Source organism: Suncus etruscus, chromosome 12, assembly GCF_024139225.1.
Source record: "Suncus etruscus isolate mSunEtr1 chromosome 12, mSunEtr1.pri.cur, whole genome shotgun sequence".
Taxonomy (NCBI): domain Eukaryota; kingdom Metazoa; phylum Chordata; class Mammalia; order Eulipotyphla; family Soricidae; genus Suncus; species Suncus etruscus.
The window spans coordinates 43,361,825-43,377,707 of record NC_064859.1 but is presented as its reverse complement, the minus strand read 5'-3'; the positions used below and the strand labels follow the sequence as shown (position 1 = coordinate 43,377,707).

The 15,883-nt window shown below is 34.6% G+C and overlaps 1 non-coding gene across 1 annotated transcript; it reads left to right on the top strand.

Annotated features, from left to right (window-relative positions):
- The first annotated feature begins 14,643 nt into the window (after positions 1-14,643).
- LOC126025424 (small nucleolar RNA SNORA22) lies at positions 14,644-14,770 on the top strand. Its single transcript, XR_007501429.1, has one exon. It is a non-coding gene; the product is annotated as a small nucleolar RNA SNORA22 (small nucleolar RNA).
- The last annotated feature ends 1,113 nt before the right edge of the window (positions 14,771-15,883 follow it).

The window sequence follows — 15,883 nt, the reverse complement described above, 5'->3', positions numbered from 1 at the left end:
GATTAACATCATTAAGGTGGCAATACTCCCAAAGCATTGTACAGCTTTAATGCAATCCCTCTAAAGATACCCATGACATTTTCAAAGAAATGAATCAAACACTCCAGAAATTCAATTGGAACAATAAAAACCCATGAATAGCTAAAGCAATTCATGAGAAAACAAATATGAGAGGCATTACTTTCCCAAATTTTAAATTGTATTATAAAGCAATAATTATCAAAACAGCATGGCATAGGAATCAAGACACATCCTCAGATCTGTGTAAGAAGCTTGAATATTCAGATAATGTTCCTCAGACATACAATTATCTGTTTGATAAAGGGGCAAGAAATCCAAAATGGAGCAAGGAAAGACTCTTCAACAATTAGTGTTGGCTCAACTGGTTAGCTACTTGCAAAAAAGTGAAATCAGACCCCCAGCTAACACCATGTACAAAAGTGAAATCAAAATAGATTAAAGATCTTGATATCAGTCCTGAAACCATAAGGTATATAGAACAACAGGTAGGTAAAACACTCTATGACATTGAGACTAAAGGTATCTTTAAGAAAGAAACAACACTCTCCAAACAATTGGAAGCAGAGACAACCCAATGGAAATATATTAAGCTGAGCAGCTTCTAATTCTGAAAGGAAATAGTGCCTATGATACAAAAACCACCCCTGAATGGGAGAAATTATTCACCCAATATCCATCAGATAAGGGCTTAATATTCAAAATATACAAGGCACTGACAGAACTTTACAAGAAAAATAATCTAATCTCATAAAAAATGGGGAGAAAAAGGAACAGACATTTTGTCAAAGAAGAAATACAAATGGCCAAAAGGCACATGAAAAAATAATCCACAACACTAATCATAAGGGAGATGCAAATTAAAACAACTATGAGGTACCATCTTATACCAGAGATTGGCGCACATCACAAAGAATGAGATCAAGCAGTGCTGGCGGGGATATGGAGAGAAAGGAACTATTATTCATTGTTGGTGGGAATACTGTCTAGTCCAGCCTTTATAAAAAACAATATGGAGATTCATCAAAAACCTGGAAATTGAGCTCCATATGATCCAGCTATACCACTCCTATGGATATACTGTAGAAACACAAAATTACAATTCAAAAATACCTTCCTTACACCTATAATCCTTGCAGCTCTCTTTACAATAGTCAGACTCTGGAAACAACCAAGATGCCCTTCAACAGATAAATATCTAAAGAAACTGCGGTACATAAACACAATAAAATATTATGCAGCCTTAAGGAGAGTTGAAGTCATGATTTTTCTATACCTGTATATACATGGAATCTTTTATGCTGAGTGAAATATTTCTGAGGGCGAGAGATAGATACAGAATAGTGTCACTCATCTTTGGGTTTAAAAAAAAAGTAAAGACATTACTGTTATAATCCAAGACAATATAATTAAGGGCTGGAAGGACTGGCTCACAATATGAAGCTCTCTACAAAGAGTGGTGAATGCTATTAGGGAAATAACTACACTAACAACTAGCATGACAATGTTAATGAGTGAGAGAAGTAGAATGCCTGTCTAGAATACAGGCAGGGGACAGGGAGGAGGGAGATCAGGGGAATATGTTGTGGAAATGTTGCACTGGTGAAGTAGGGTGTTCTGTTTATAAATGAAACCTATCTACAATCATTCTTGTCATTATGGTGCTTAAAGATTTTATTTAAAAAAATAAAGTAGAAATAAATCCAAAAAAAAATGTTTTTAGAAAAACAATTTCTTTCTATGAATTATAAAAAAAAAGTATTTCGCACAAATACCATTTTAGGTATCTTTGCCAATTTAATTTAGTCTCAAGACATATTAAAATTATACATTTCAAAAAGAACAAACCAGCAAGTTAATTCTTACATTGATCAAAAACAAAATACATTGTCATTCAACATCCCTACAGGAAACGTACAACTGAGAAGTATCCATAATATTTATTATTTCATAATAAATACTTAATTCCATTAAGTATTCCACAATATTTTATAGAATTTTCTAATATTTACATGGAAAAGGAAAGTTAAGAATAGAATTTTTTTTTTTTTTACTTTTGGGACACATACAGCATTACTCAGTGGATATTCCTCGCTTTGTCCCCAGAAATTACTCTGGACAGGTTTTGAGGACCGTATGCAAAGCAAATGCGCTATCCTCTGTGCTATCTATCTGGCCACACAATAAATAAATTTTAAAGCATAAAACACAAATTATCTTCCTATACAGTTTAAAAAGATATTAAAATGGGGGCCGGGTAGGTGGCGCTGGAGGTAAGGTGTCTGCCTTGCAAGCGCTAGCCAAGGAAGGACCGCGGTTCGATCCCCCGGCGTCCCATATGGTCCCCCCAAGCCAGGGGCGATTTCTGAGCACATAGCCAGGAGTAACCCTTGAGCGTCAAACGGGTGTGGCCCAAAAACAAAAAAAACAAACAAAAAAAAAGATATTAAAATGTTGAAAAAATTAACAATCTGGAATTATTAAAAAGCTAGATGCATTCAATAAGATTACATAATAGAAGCCAAAAGTAGATGAACATAAATAGATGCACAGGTAACAATTTATTTTTGATAAAGTGATTACATAATTAATGTTTAATAAATTTGATAAAACAAATAGGCATCACTATTTTGAAACAGATATTAAACATACAATGTGGCAGGTGAAAAACTCAATTCTCTCTTTGGAAACTTTACTTCTTAAAGAATCATCACAGTAATTAAAATAACATTTCTTTTATTATTCTTTATCTGAGAGAATTAATATGAATTTAACCAAATATCTCAATAGTGTTGTTGATTTTTAAAATATATTTTCACATTTCGAATACACTTTTGGGGGATTGGAGTTGTGACACAGTGGTAGGGCGTTTGCCTTTCACATGGCTGACCCAGAAAGGACTTCAGTTTGATCCTCCTGAGTCCTATATGGTCCCCCAAGCTAGGAGCTATTTTTTGAGCAGGTAGCCAGGAGTAACCCCTGAGCGTCACCGGGTGTGGGCCAAAAATTAAAAACAAATACACTGTTAAAATATATATTGATTTTAAAAACAGTTGGAGATTTACTTAAAATAACATATAAAATGGAGATATATATATACATAAATATAATAAGAATGAGTATATATTGCTTATCAGTTAGTAGAGAATTCAATATTCAAATCTTCATTATATTTAGTTTTCTTTTATATAAAATATTACTACCTATAGATATTAATATCAATAGATATTGATAAAAATTAAAGGATGTTAATAGTTAAGACTCAATTTTACTGCAATATTTTCCTAAACATTAAAAATTGTTTCTTAACAAAATATAACTAACTTCAGTATTTAGGTAAATATTAAAGTTTTGATCTGAAGGAATCACAAATCCAATAAATGAACAAAGACATAAAAATAGGTTCAGTATCAAAATGTCTTCAATAAACATGCAAACACCAATTCATACTACAAGCATTTTTAATGTACCATCCTAAAATCAAGTCTGTAATAAGACTGTTTCACTCATAAGTCCTTTAGGTAAAAAAGACCTAGACAGAAAAATATAAATTTTCTCACCAGAGGAAAGTTTTCTTAGCTGTGGAGAGGTTCCTTACCTGTAGAGAGTTTCCCTTGACTAATCAGTGATGAACTCTAGGGAACCTATTCCCAGAGGGTCTCTGTTTTTTTCAGTGAGGCTTAATATCTGTAGAATGCATAGAAAGTAGTTCTGTTCTATGTGCATTTTTGTCACAAGAATTTTTGGTATAAATTTATTCGGCTATAACATAAATTGATATGAGAGAGAACTAACTGGTCAACTATTTGGTATTATTTCTCCATAGGTGAAATAAAAAAATAAAACTATGTAAATTGCTGTTTTTTTTTTGGTTTTTTTTGGTTTTTCGGACCACACCTGTTAGATGCTCAGGGGTTACTCCTGGCTACGTGCTCAGAAATTGCCCCTGGCTTGGGGGGACCATATGGGACGCCGGGGGATCCAACCCTGGTCCTTTCCTTGGCTAGCGCTTGCAAGGCAGACACCTTACCCTCTAGCGCCACCTCGCCGGCCCCTAAATTGCTGTTTTTATTTTAATCCACTAGAATGCAATTTGACTTCACATTCTTAATTCACAGCTCCTATGATTCGGATCACAGAGAACAGATATCAAACAGTTGTTTATAAACAAGCAATCACAAACAAAGCTACAATTAAAAAAATAGCCAAAACCACAAACTTGGAAGACAAATGTTTAGACAAAATCTAAAAGAAAATCAAAGTTTTTCTTTGCAAAGCATCCTCACAAATATATAAAATATTAATATTATTTTAATCGACAGTTCTTGTAGTGGTGGACCTGTGTATACAAACCATGTCCTCCAGTACTGAGCCATATTTTGGTATCAGTGTTTTATGTCTTAATAGATACTTTTGAATGTTTATCTTATATTTTTACTCCTTTGTAGGAAAATTGCACTATGGCAACAATAACAGACTAAATGTGCATTAAAAATATTTCTGGAAAAAACACCCTAATCCTCTGATATGGCCCCTCAGAATGTTGAGCCACAGGTAAATTACTAGAAGAACCTATATTATATATGTCTTGGAATGAATATTTCTAGAAAGACAAGAAAATTTTTAAGTAGATTGGTGGTTTATTATTAGCCTGATTTATTTCTTTTTTCTTTTTTTTTAATTTTTATTGTGACCACAGTGCATTACAAATCTTTCACTGCATCATTTATGGTACATAGTGACAATGAATGAGGGGCATTCCCACCACCAGTGCTGTCCTCCCTCCTCCCCTGTTCCCAGTATGCATCTCATATCTCCCTCCTCTACCCTCCAGAATGCTAGTGCAACTGGTCTCCACTTTACAGTTTGTTGTAGATTGAGCATCTATTCCACCGTCATTGGAGATAAAAAGGATAAGAAAAAGGGGAGAAAAAAATTTGGTGACAACTACCAAAAAAAGAAAGAAGAGAGAGAAAAAAATGAAAAGAAAAATGGAAGAAAAAAGAAAAAAATGGAACCAGCAAATAAAAATAAAAATAAGTCTCTAAATAATAACCACAAGAGTGAAAAAGAAAGAGAAAAGTGGAAGAAAAAAGAGAAGTAAAATAAAGTCAAAAACTAACAAATCAAAACAAAACAAGAAAAAGTATGGGTGCTGGAGTGGTAGGGTTTGGCGTTCCCCCCACTTTTTTTTTTTTTTTGCATAGGTACAGTAAGCATTGGGGAAGAAAGGGAATTCCCATGGCCTAAGAGATTCAGGGTTTCTCCATCCTAGAAGCATACCATCATGGGATCAACCCCTGACTCCATATATACTCATTACCCCATCTCAAAGGCTTTTTAGTTATGGCAGGAAAGTTTCCTGTGTGTGAGAAAATCAAGCCACTGTAGCTAGCGATCTTGGTATTTGATTATTCAAATACTGGATGCAAAAGCACAGACTAGTAAGTAAATATTTTTGGAAAACAGGTTGCATTACACTGTAACAATTTATTCTGCTGCCAAAGAGTCCTATCAAGTATAAGAAATAAATCTAATTCTGTGAAATACATGTAACCAGGGATTTGGTTGGTTTGAGGAGACTATTTTCCCCAGCATTGACGAACACATATAGACATATAACATAGACATATAGACATAGACTAGACTAGTAGTAGTCTTCCTTTCTGGATTAATTTATGCTGTTTTCTATTTCCTTATCAAATTTAACAAAACGTTAAGCCACATTTTATCACCCAGCCTAAGGGGTACTATTCTCATGAAAACATCCCTGATTCTTCTATTATTCCCAGACATGCTCTATTATTTTGTTATTCTCTGAACACAGACAGTAAGTTAAACCTCATTCTTTGGAATCATTTCCAAAATCAGAGTTGGCAAAAATATCAATAGTATCATAGAAAATTGAGTTATGTTTGAATAAATTTTTGTCTTTGTTTCGCATCAATCACAGCTCAGCACATGATAGGCATCATTCTTTCCTTTGCTCATAAGAAGTGTTCTGTGTGCCATGGGCAGTGGGTCTGACAGGAAGAGGGTGCAGTAGCTTTTAGCTTAGGCTCATCCTTCACACTATCCTCATTTGTAGAGGCTCTGGAGCTCACTAGAATACCAGAGGGAGGACAGGCTTTCCTCATGCTGGGCTTCTACAAAGGGGTTAAACCAGAAAGCATTCCCACCAGCAGTGCATGAGAACTCATTTTAACCCAAACCTACCAAAACAGATTATTTCTAGATATTTCTGGTGCATGCCATTCTCACTAGTGTCATGCAATTTCTCATTAGAGAACTATTATTTTCTCCTTTGGACTTTATCACTAATGTTCAAAGCAGGTGATACTAAAGTTGAAAAGACCCAAATGTATAAAAGTTCTATAAATGCAAAATTTTGGATGAAGCATATTTAGATAAAATAACATTATTTTTCCTTATGGAAATGTTTCTTGGGGTCCTTCTAAGCATTATTTAGGGACCCATTCCTTGTGATTGCCAGTCTACCAGGAGACCGTTCAGGAAAGGGTCCCGAGGATGTGGTGCTGGCTGGGTCCTGTCCTGCTGGGAACGACCAGGGCCATGGTGATAGTGGTCCAATATCTCTGGGGCTACATCTGGTGATGCATGAAGGCATGGGATGCTAGGGTTCCAACCAGGGTCAGGAGCCTAATACCCTTTACTATCTCTCCAATCTTTCCATAGAAGCTTACCCAGCTGTCTGAACTGGAAAGACAAGAAATTTTAATCTAAGTAATTCATTTTAGTCTTAGTGGTCCTCAGAGCTTACTCTTGGCTCTGTGTTCAAGGATTACTTCTAACAAGACTCAGAAGTTACCCCTGGAATCAAATCTGGGTTTTAATGTGCACTATACCTCTGACATAAATCTCTAAGTGTTCCTTTGAATTTTGATAAATAACTAAAAATTAAAGATACTTGAGTTTCATTAATTAAGGTACTTCCTTCAAAGAAATTTTTAATTTGGCATTTGGCAATTAACTTCTACAAGCTTTATCTTAAATGTATTCTTTTAAAACTATATACTTGAAGTACACCTTTTTATTTTTTCAGTACATTTTTATCCTGCTGCAATCCTCAGCATCAGTTATAAATGTTTTCCTGGCATTTTAAATGCAAAGAAATTCATATCAAAATAAACAAAACAACCACAAAACCAGTTCTGCTGTTTTTATATCTAGCTTCCTGTTCTTAGCAAAATGCTGTTATTGGATCTACAGAAGTTTTGACGGCATTAATTTTAAAATGGAAGTTGGTGAGTTTCTAACTCATTCAAAAAGCATTTATAGGGTAGCTCCTTTGTGGCTGATTCTGTGTTACAGTTGATGTTTCTACAATACCTACGAGAAGCAGATAACATGTAAGTTAGTAGTTAAGATGCATGCAACTTCTTGCAGGGGAAAAGCATAATGGTTTAATGAGGAAAAACTGTGCTTCAGTGAGAGAAATATAAACCTTACATAAAGGCATAAGAAAAGCTTTCTCTAGAAGTTGGAGCATCAGAACAGTAGATAGGACACTTACTTGCCTTGCACAGATAATATAAGAGTACTTGCAGCTGACCCATATTTAATCCCTGACATCCTATATGGTCCCTGAAGTACAGGAGGAGTAATTCCTGAACACAGAGCCAGGAAGGAGTAAACCCTGAACATAGCCAGGTATAACCTAATAATGATAAACAAACAAACAAATAAATTTTCTCTGAAAATGTGATTATTTTTTACTTTTACTTTTTTGGGTGACTATTGGAGGTTCTCAGGGGCTACTCCCAATTTATTACCTAAGATTTACTTGTGGGAAAATTATGCAGTGATGAAGATCATATATGGGCCTCCTGTATGTAAAAATGTGTTCTGATCAGAAAAAAATATATATCTCACTCCAAAACACAATGTTGCAACTAAGGCCAAAAATAATTTGAGATTAAACACATTCAATAGTGGAAACAACATGTTCCAAAATCCAGGGGCAGTGAAGAACTGAATTGTGTAAAAACTCAAAAAGGAGGCCTATGTGGACAGTCTTTTGAGTAGTGTATAGACACAGAAGTACAATATATATAGGCCTTTCAGACTAGAAAAATATTAGTTTGTATATTATTTTGAGTGTAGTGGAAACAGCTGATGGGTTTTAGTAGAATTGTGAAATGACAATCTAAGTTATGTGCAGGTGTTCTGTCAGTTTGGGGGTGTTGTTTTGTAGAGGGACTATGGTGGGAGCAATGAAATGAGATACAAAGCTATTAAAGTTTAACTGGAGAAATATGAATTAGATGCTAAGTATTGTCTGAGTACCTGGTACTTGAGGCCCTGTTGCTGGCACCTCTCTTCTTGAGGTGTATAATTTTCAACTTTCACTCTTGTACCCTGGGTGTGTATTAGGGCTCTATTTGGAGTACCTGCACTATCTCTTGAGAGTGATACTGTTTCATCCTCTCCCATCCCATTTTTCAGAATTTTTGAAGAAAGCTTGTTTTTACTTAAAAAAGGGAAAAGAAACATAAATAAAACTTGGATTAGAGGAGATGGAGCTACATAGATATCTCAAAGACATTTTCTATAGATATCATAGCTGTGTTATTGAAGAGTAGAATGAAAATTAGAAACGAAAGGTATTATTTTTTCATTACATTATTGGTTACTGAACTGGTAAAAGCTCGTAGGTATTTTTGATAAGGGTAATAAAATCATCTAAAGAGATTTAAAATTGAAGTAATAGTGGGGTGATAGAGAGAAGCAATTTGTACTGTGAATTTTTATTGAAGGATATAAAAAAGTGAAATTTTTAGACTGTTTCAAGTTTTTATTTGTGTAGTCTAAAAGTACATATTTGGTCATAATCACTTTGAGAAAGAGGAGAGAGAGGAGGAGAAAGCATTCTTAACAAAACATTCACTCAGAGACTGAGAAGAGAGTAATAGGCTGCAGAAATACCAGCAAAGTGATGCTAGAAACCAAAAGAATTGGGTCCAAAGAGCTGAGTACCACTTCACATGCATTCGATCAACTATGTTGCTATTTTGTCTGCCTCTAATTTATACTATGTACAGAATAAAAAGGATTTTTGCTCTTATTCTTCTGTAAAATTCCACTCAATATATTTGTATTGAACCAAAATACAATTCAAGTCCCAGGGCCTTCTTGCTGAATGTCACACCAGTAAAAATTTCCTTTAAGTTAAAGCTAATCTTGCTTTTTATTTTTTCCTTTTTTCATCAAATAATGTCACCCTCCCATCGTCTGTTTTATTTTCTCTACTTAAAATTCTTTTATAATTTAAAATATTGCTTACAATCTATTCGTCATTAAATTTAGTTGACAAATCTGAATGACTGACTTAAAACATGAAACTGAAATTTGATCTGAGAGAGATAAAAAGAAAGAAGAAAAGAACGGTTGTGGGGGTGTGATACAGAAGTACAGAGACCATTTTCAGGTATGAGATTTTGGCATTGTACATACAAAATACACACACACATACACACAGGCACACACAAGAAAAGATATTGAAGCCAGAGAATGAATGGTACCTGGCAATACAAGATCTGATTACTATAGAGACAACCCCCTAAAGAAGAGCTAAAACTAGCTCCAAAGCACCACTGAGCATGCCCAATCCTACCCATGCACAAATAGAGAAAGATCAAGTAAAACAAGCTTGTACCTCATTGTCCTCGGGCTCTATACAAAGAGGGAACTGTCAGGTAGGCACCACAAGCAATTTAAATCATATTATTCTCACCTCAAAATCACACCTAGATCCAACCCTTTTGTCCATGACTATTATCATCTAAAATATAAAAAAAATCTGTCATAAGCAGATCTGGCTCCTGCAGACACTCTGAGATCATGTTCTGGACACTTTCACTATATTGCATCCTGTTCCCACATTGGACTATGCTTTCTTAGGCCCTTTTCAATTATGATATTCTGTGTCTACTCATTGTGTATATAAATAATACATATGTATATATACATATATGTATCAGAATAACAGGGGTTCAGAGAAGATTGAAGTAATTCAAAAAAATTTCCTAGACAAAATGTAAAACTTGAATAGGGCTTTGTTTGAGTAATAAGAAAAATTTAAACTGGCAGAAATGATTTTCCCAGATTGGAGAAAGTTCATGACTTAAAGCAAGTAGGTGGCCAGAAAACGATGTGTCTAGAGTGACTGATGTTCAATAAACTTGACTGGTATAGTAGGAACAGATTGCTGCATAGTAAAAAATAAGCCTGAACCCAAAGCAAATGATGCTAAATAGGAAATAAACAGGCACCTGGAGGTGTCTAAAATGAAATCTGAGTTCAGTTATGGCAATGATACTCTGCAAAGACTTTAAAAGTTTAAAAATGATAAAAAATTTGAGGAATTCACAATGAATTTTTAGGTTCTATAAGCTCTTTTATGGTAGTGAGAAGTCAATTTAGTAGGTTTTAATATACCTAAATAAAGCATAGATACAAAAATCTGTACGTACACATTGTTTTTAGAGTTTCACCCACACTTATAGGAGCTTCTATGCCAAGAACAATCCAAGATTACACTATCATTCTATCTTCATGGTGATCAAGCTAGTGGTTTAGAAACAGAGAAAATAATAATTATTTTTATGTATGTTTTTATGGTCAAAAGTATCTTATTTCATTTAAAAAAGTTGAGGCAGGGGAAGGAAGGAAGGAAGGAAGGAAGGAAGGAAGGAAGGAAGGAAGGAAGGAAGGAAGGAAGGAAGGAAGGAAGGAAGGAAGGAAGGAAGGAAGGAAGAAAGGGAGGGAGGGAGGGAGGGAGGGAGGGAGGGAGGGAGGAAGGAAGGAAGGAAGGAAGGAAGGGAGGGAGGGAAGAGGGAGGAAAGGAGGCAGGGAAGGAAGAAAGGAAGGGAGGAAGAGAGAGGGAGGGAAGAAAGGAAGGAAGGGAGGGAGGGAAGGAAGGAATAAGAAAGGAAGAAAAGAAGGAGGGAAGTAAGGAAGGTGAGAAAGAAGGTGAGAGGAAAGGAAGGAAGGGAAGAAAAGGAAAGGAAGAAGGCAGGAGTAGGTAACTTCCTGCTGTATATTTAGCAGTGATCTGATCATAAATAAACCAGAATTTTGGGTTAGAAGTGCACTTAGCTATTTTTATTTAGGTAATATTTATATTTATTTAGAAAATATAATGAGAACCTAATATAGAATATAGAGCAACAACAGGATAACTACACTGCAATACTTGAAAGTCTGACCATGTGACACTATCCTTTTCTTGGGGGAGCAGTGTATCAAGGTCTGAATACAAGAGATGTAGAATAGACAATGTTCAAACTTTATATATGTTTTAACTTTCATGATATTTATTATTTTGTAGAGACATTTGTGATTACTTAGTGTTATTATTTTTATTATATTTACATGTAAGTTTGACTTTTTTAAATAAATAAGCCAAAAAGGATGGAAGAAATTAAAAAAAGAAGAAAGAAGAAAAAAGAGAGACAAGAAGAGAGGGAGGGAAGAAAAGGGAGGGAGGAAGGGAGGGAAGGAGGGAGGGATGAAGGAAGGAAGGAAGGAAGGAAGGAAGGAAGGAAGGAAGGAAGGAAGGAAGGAAGGAAGGAAGGTAGGAAGGAAGGAAGGAAGGAAGGTAGGAAGGAAGGAAGGGAGGAAGGAAGAAAGGGAGAAAGAAAGGGAGGAAAAAAGGAAGAAATAAAGGGACAAAGAAAAGAAGGGAGGTTGAGAGGTAGGAAAGAAAGGAGAGAGAAGAATGGAGAGAGGATTTAGGGAGGGTAATGGGAGAGAGTTAACAGGACCAGAATGAGGTGTAGGAGGGAAGAAGTAATATACTTACATTTTAGCCGTTTTTCCTCATTGAATGAAATCAAACAATAATTATTGCAAATGCAAGCAATAGTCACTATTTATAGCCCTGTCATGTGATTCAATTCCTAATAAAAACATTTCAATATATGAAAATTATACAAAATTTGAGTAAGTCAGAAATAGGAAAAGGATGACTTAAGATTCAAATTGATCAAATTTGATTACACAATTTTAATTTAATTTATCTAAGTGCAATTAATATATTTAATAAGTGAATTAATGATACTGATGACTATGTTTATAAAGTGTATGTGATCAGATATTTCTAAATATAAACACTGTATGCAGCATTTTTATCATTGTCCAAAATTTCTTTCTGTCCCTTTAAGACAAAATTTTTCTTCTTTAACTTCAAACAGCTACAGATGTGCTTCACTGTACTGCTAACAAAATGACATTATAAACAAAATCATACGGTACACACAATTATTTGTTGCATGTAATTATGTTCAGTTGCCTTTAGTTGACATAGTATTATGCTGGTTATACACATATTTTTTCATCTATTAAAATATTTTTGTGCTGCTGTTTGTCATGGAATCTAGTGTTTATGGGGCCAGGTGTTGCCAGGAATTATCCTAGTACGTACCTCACACATACAAAGCATGTGAAATATTCTACCACTTGAGCCACATCTGGACCTTACTATTTAAACTATTAACTGCAACATGTGTTACTCCTAATTTGGAGTTATGAATAAAGTTTCAGTGAGCATTCCAGTGAAAGCTTGTGTGACAGTATTTTTTGCTGAGACTTAATTTAGATGTACTTAGATGGTATATGAAGTAGTCAAACTGTCTTCCACAATGATGGGAAAAATTAACATTTCTAAAAGCAATGCATAACATTTCCAGATTGTTGTACTGATCAACACATGGCATTATCAGTATTTAATCTAAAGATTGAACAGAGATATTTCAGAGTATTTCAATTTATATGTCCTTGATTTTCAATGAAAATTTAACATTTTAATGTGCTTACTGGCCATTTGTCACTTTTTAAGGTGTTAGTTAAAATAGGTATTTAATTCTTCTTACAAATTATGAAATGAGATTTTAATGTAAGTTTCTGTTTAATATCCTATTAATTTATCATTTAACCTATACTGTTTCTTAGTTTTTGATTTATCTATTATATTCCTTTCCTTTAAATGCCTTATTGGTACTTAAGCCAAACTTAGAGGTGCTGGGTTGGGGGGGGTGCATTTTTAGATTTGTGCTTTGGAGTGATCCCTTGTGGAGCTTGAGAACTCATACATAGCAATGTGATTCTAATTAGGGTAATTAGGATGCAAAGCAATGCCTTATCATACTATCTTTACAGAAAATCTTTTCATATTCTTTAGGGAATCCTCAAACTATAATTTTAAATTTTACACAGTATAATTTATAAATGTTATAATTCTTTTTTTACTGTTTTAGTATTCATAATGTTTATATTTATTTCTATGTTAGGTTAAATCTTATTCTACCTAAAACAAAGATCATCCCTGGTTTCTTTGTATTTGTTTGCTTACAACTTGGTTTCACTCAAAATAAAGATTGTTTTATATGCTCAGGATAGCTTGAGCTATTTGCACTTTCTATGCTCTTACTGCCCCACCTGTAGGTGTTCTCTTCACTCAAGAAAAACAGTTCTGGCACGCAGCTTGCTAAAGATAGAGGTAGAAAATTGCCAGACTATATGTTTTTATCTTTTAGCCTGGTTTGGATTATTTCATGTGTGACACTGATTCAGACTCTTTCACCTGCAGTTGGAGATACAGTGTGTGGGATGATTTTACAGTTCTAGATTCAATTTAAATTTTCTGGTAAAGAGTTGCATTATTCTTTACAGTTTTTCAACAATCCCTTTGAGTTACCTTGTAACATTAATATAAAGAAAGAGTATGTATGTGTTGTAATAATGTATGTGTTGTAATAATTCTACATATTTATTTGTTGATCAGTAGGCCTATCTTATGCCAAAATCATATTAGCTTTTCTTAATATAGATTAGTAACAATATATTTAATTTATTTCTTTGTTCTTCCTTTCAAGAACAACTTAAATGTTTTAACCATTTTAAAATTTTCTCATCCATAAAGTGTTAGAAAGTCATTGTCAATTTTTATCAAAATTTCTGTGGGAGTTCTGAGATTCTACTTTATTATATAGGTCAGGGGTCCTCAAACTTTTTAAACAGGGGGCCAGTTCACTGTCCTTCAGACTGTTGGAGGGCCAGATTATAGTACAAACAAAAATTATATACAAATTTCTATGCACACTGCATATATCTTATTTAGAAGTGAAGAAACAAAATGGGAATAAATACAATATGTGGCCCGCGGGCCATAGTTTGAAGACCCCTGATATAGGTGATTGATTTCTGGATTATTTTTTTCTTGAGAGGGTTGTTTTGGTTTTTGGGGGCCACACCAGACAGGGAGCAGGACTTAATTTTTATTTCTATGCACAGAGATCATTCCTGGCTGTGTTTAGGGTCTATATGTGGTGCCTGAATTGGAGAGAGGTAGAATCAGTTACATTCAAGGCTAGTTGTTTTACACCTGTATCTCTCCACTGAGGTAATTTTGGAAATAATTAAGAACGAAACCAAATGGTTATATGCTTAACATTGAAATGCTTTGGATCTTACTTGAAAGCTTTCAGTACTACAGAAATGAAGTATGAAGCAAAAATCTGCCACCAACTTAATTTTTTTTTTTTTAGCAAAAGGTTTATTTCATAGAAGAGACTCTAAAGGCCATTTTAAAAGAGTGGAAGACGCCATCTTAAGATAACCATTTTTCTTTATAGTACCCTTGGTTTTAATTCTATGCTACAGCAATGTCTGTTCTTTATCTCTGCATTGAAAGAACTATCCTTTTAAATGTATTCAGAAAGTCAGCACATTAAAAAAAAAGATAAGTATTTTTATAGAGAAAACTAATTATCTATATACTCCAGTATAAGCGGAGTTTTTATAGCACAAAATTTGCGCCAAAAATCCCGATCTCAGTTTATACTTGGGCCATACAGGTTATTTGATTTGGTGCACATGCACTGAATCAAATGCATATAGTCTCCAGTAGTCTTCTACCATCTGCTAAAGGGGGCAGTGCTTCAGCTCAGTCCACAAGTCGCTGCTGAGCTGAAGAGGTAGGTGGCTGAACTGAGCTGGATGCCACTGAACTATTTAACCCAAATATTCTGTGCTTTGTATGAGACTAAATGAAGTGATGATGATATCTGTGAACTCAGAAATGATGACAAAGTCTATGCTGATACCCTCACATCAGATAAAGCTGAAGCTCGCTCTGTTTGAACACACAGATGAGGAGGAGGAGGAATCTAGTTTTGAAGGATTTTAACATTTGTGATTTAGCTTGATTACCTGTTAAGCAACAATTTTCTGAACTTTACTTAAAGTCTTAAAGTTACTGTTGCTAGTATACAGTTTTCCTTTAGAATAAATATTGAAAAACATTTAACCTGATTCCTCAATTACTGTTATTGTTTTGGGTATATATTTTTATTTTTGAAATTTACCAGTGGCTGCTGCATTTTCCACCTTGGCTTATAGGCGAGTCAATAAGTTTTCCCCAGTTTTAGGGTAAAATTAGGGGGGTCAGTTTATTCCCCTGGTCAGCTTATACTCGATCATATACGGTAATAGAAGACTGCACTTTGTTTTGTTTTGTTTTCTTAATTGGGGAGATTTGAACCACACCTGGCAATGCTCAATGGTTTCTCTTGGCTCTGCACTCAGAAATTAGTCCTGGAAGTCTTGGGGGACCATACAGAATGCCAGACATCGAGCCCAGGTAGGCCTTGTGGAAAGGCAAACACCCTATCCATTCTGGCCCTAAGAGACCCCTATCTTTTATATATAAAAAAAACAACAATAATCTCCCTCACTGTTACCATGGTGATCAAATTTTTGAATAGTTAAAACATAAAATCTAAATAAAAATCTCACTTTATTTACTGTCTTTCTTGAAAACCTAATAAAATGGACCCTCACCCTA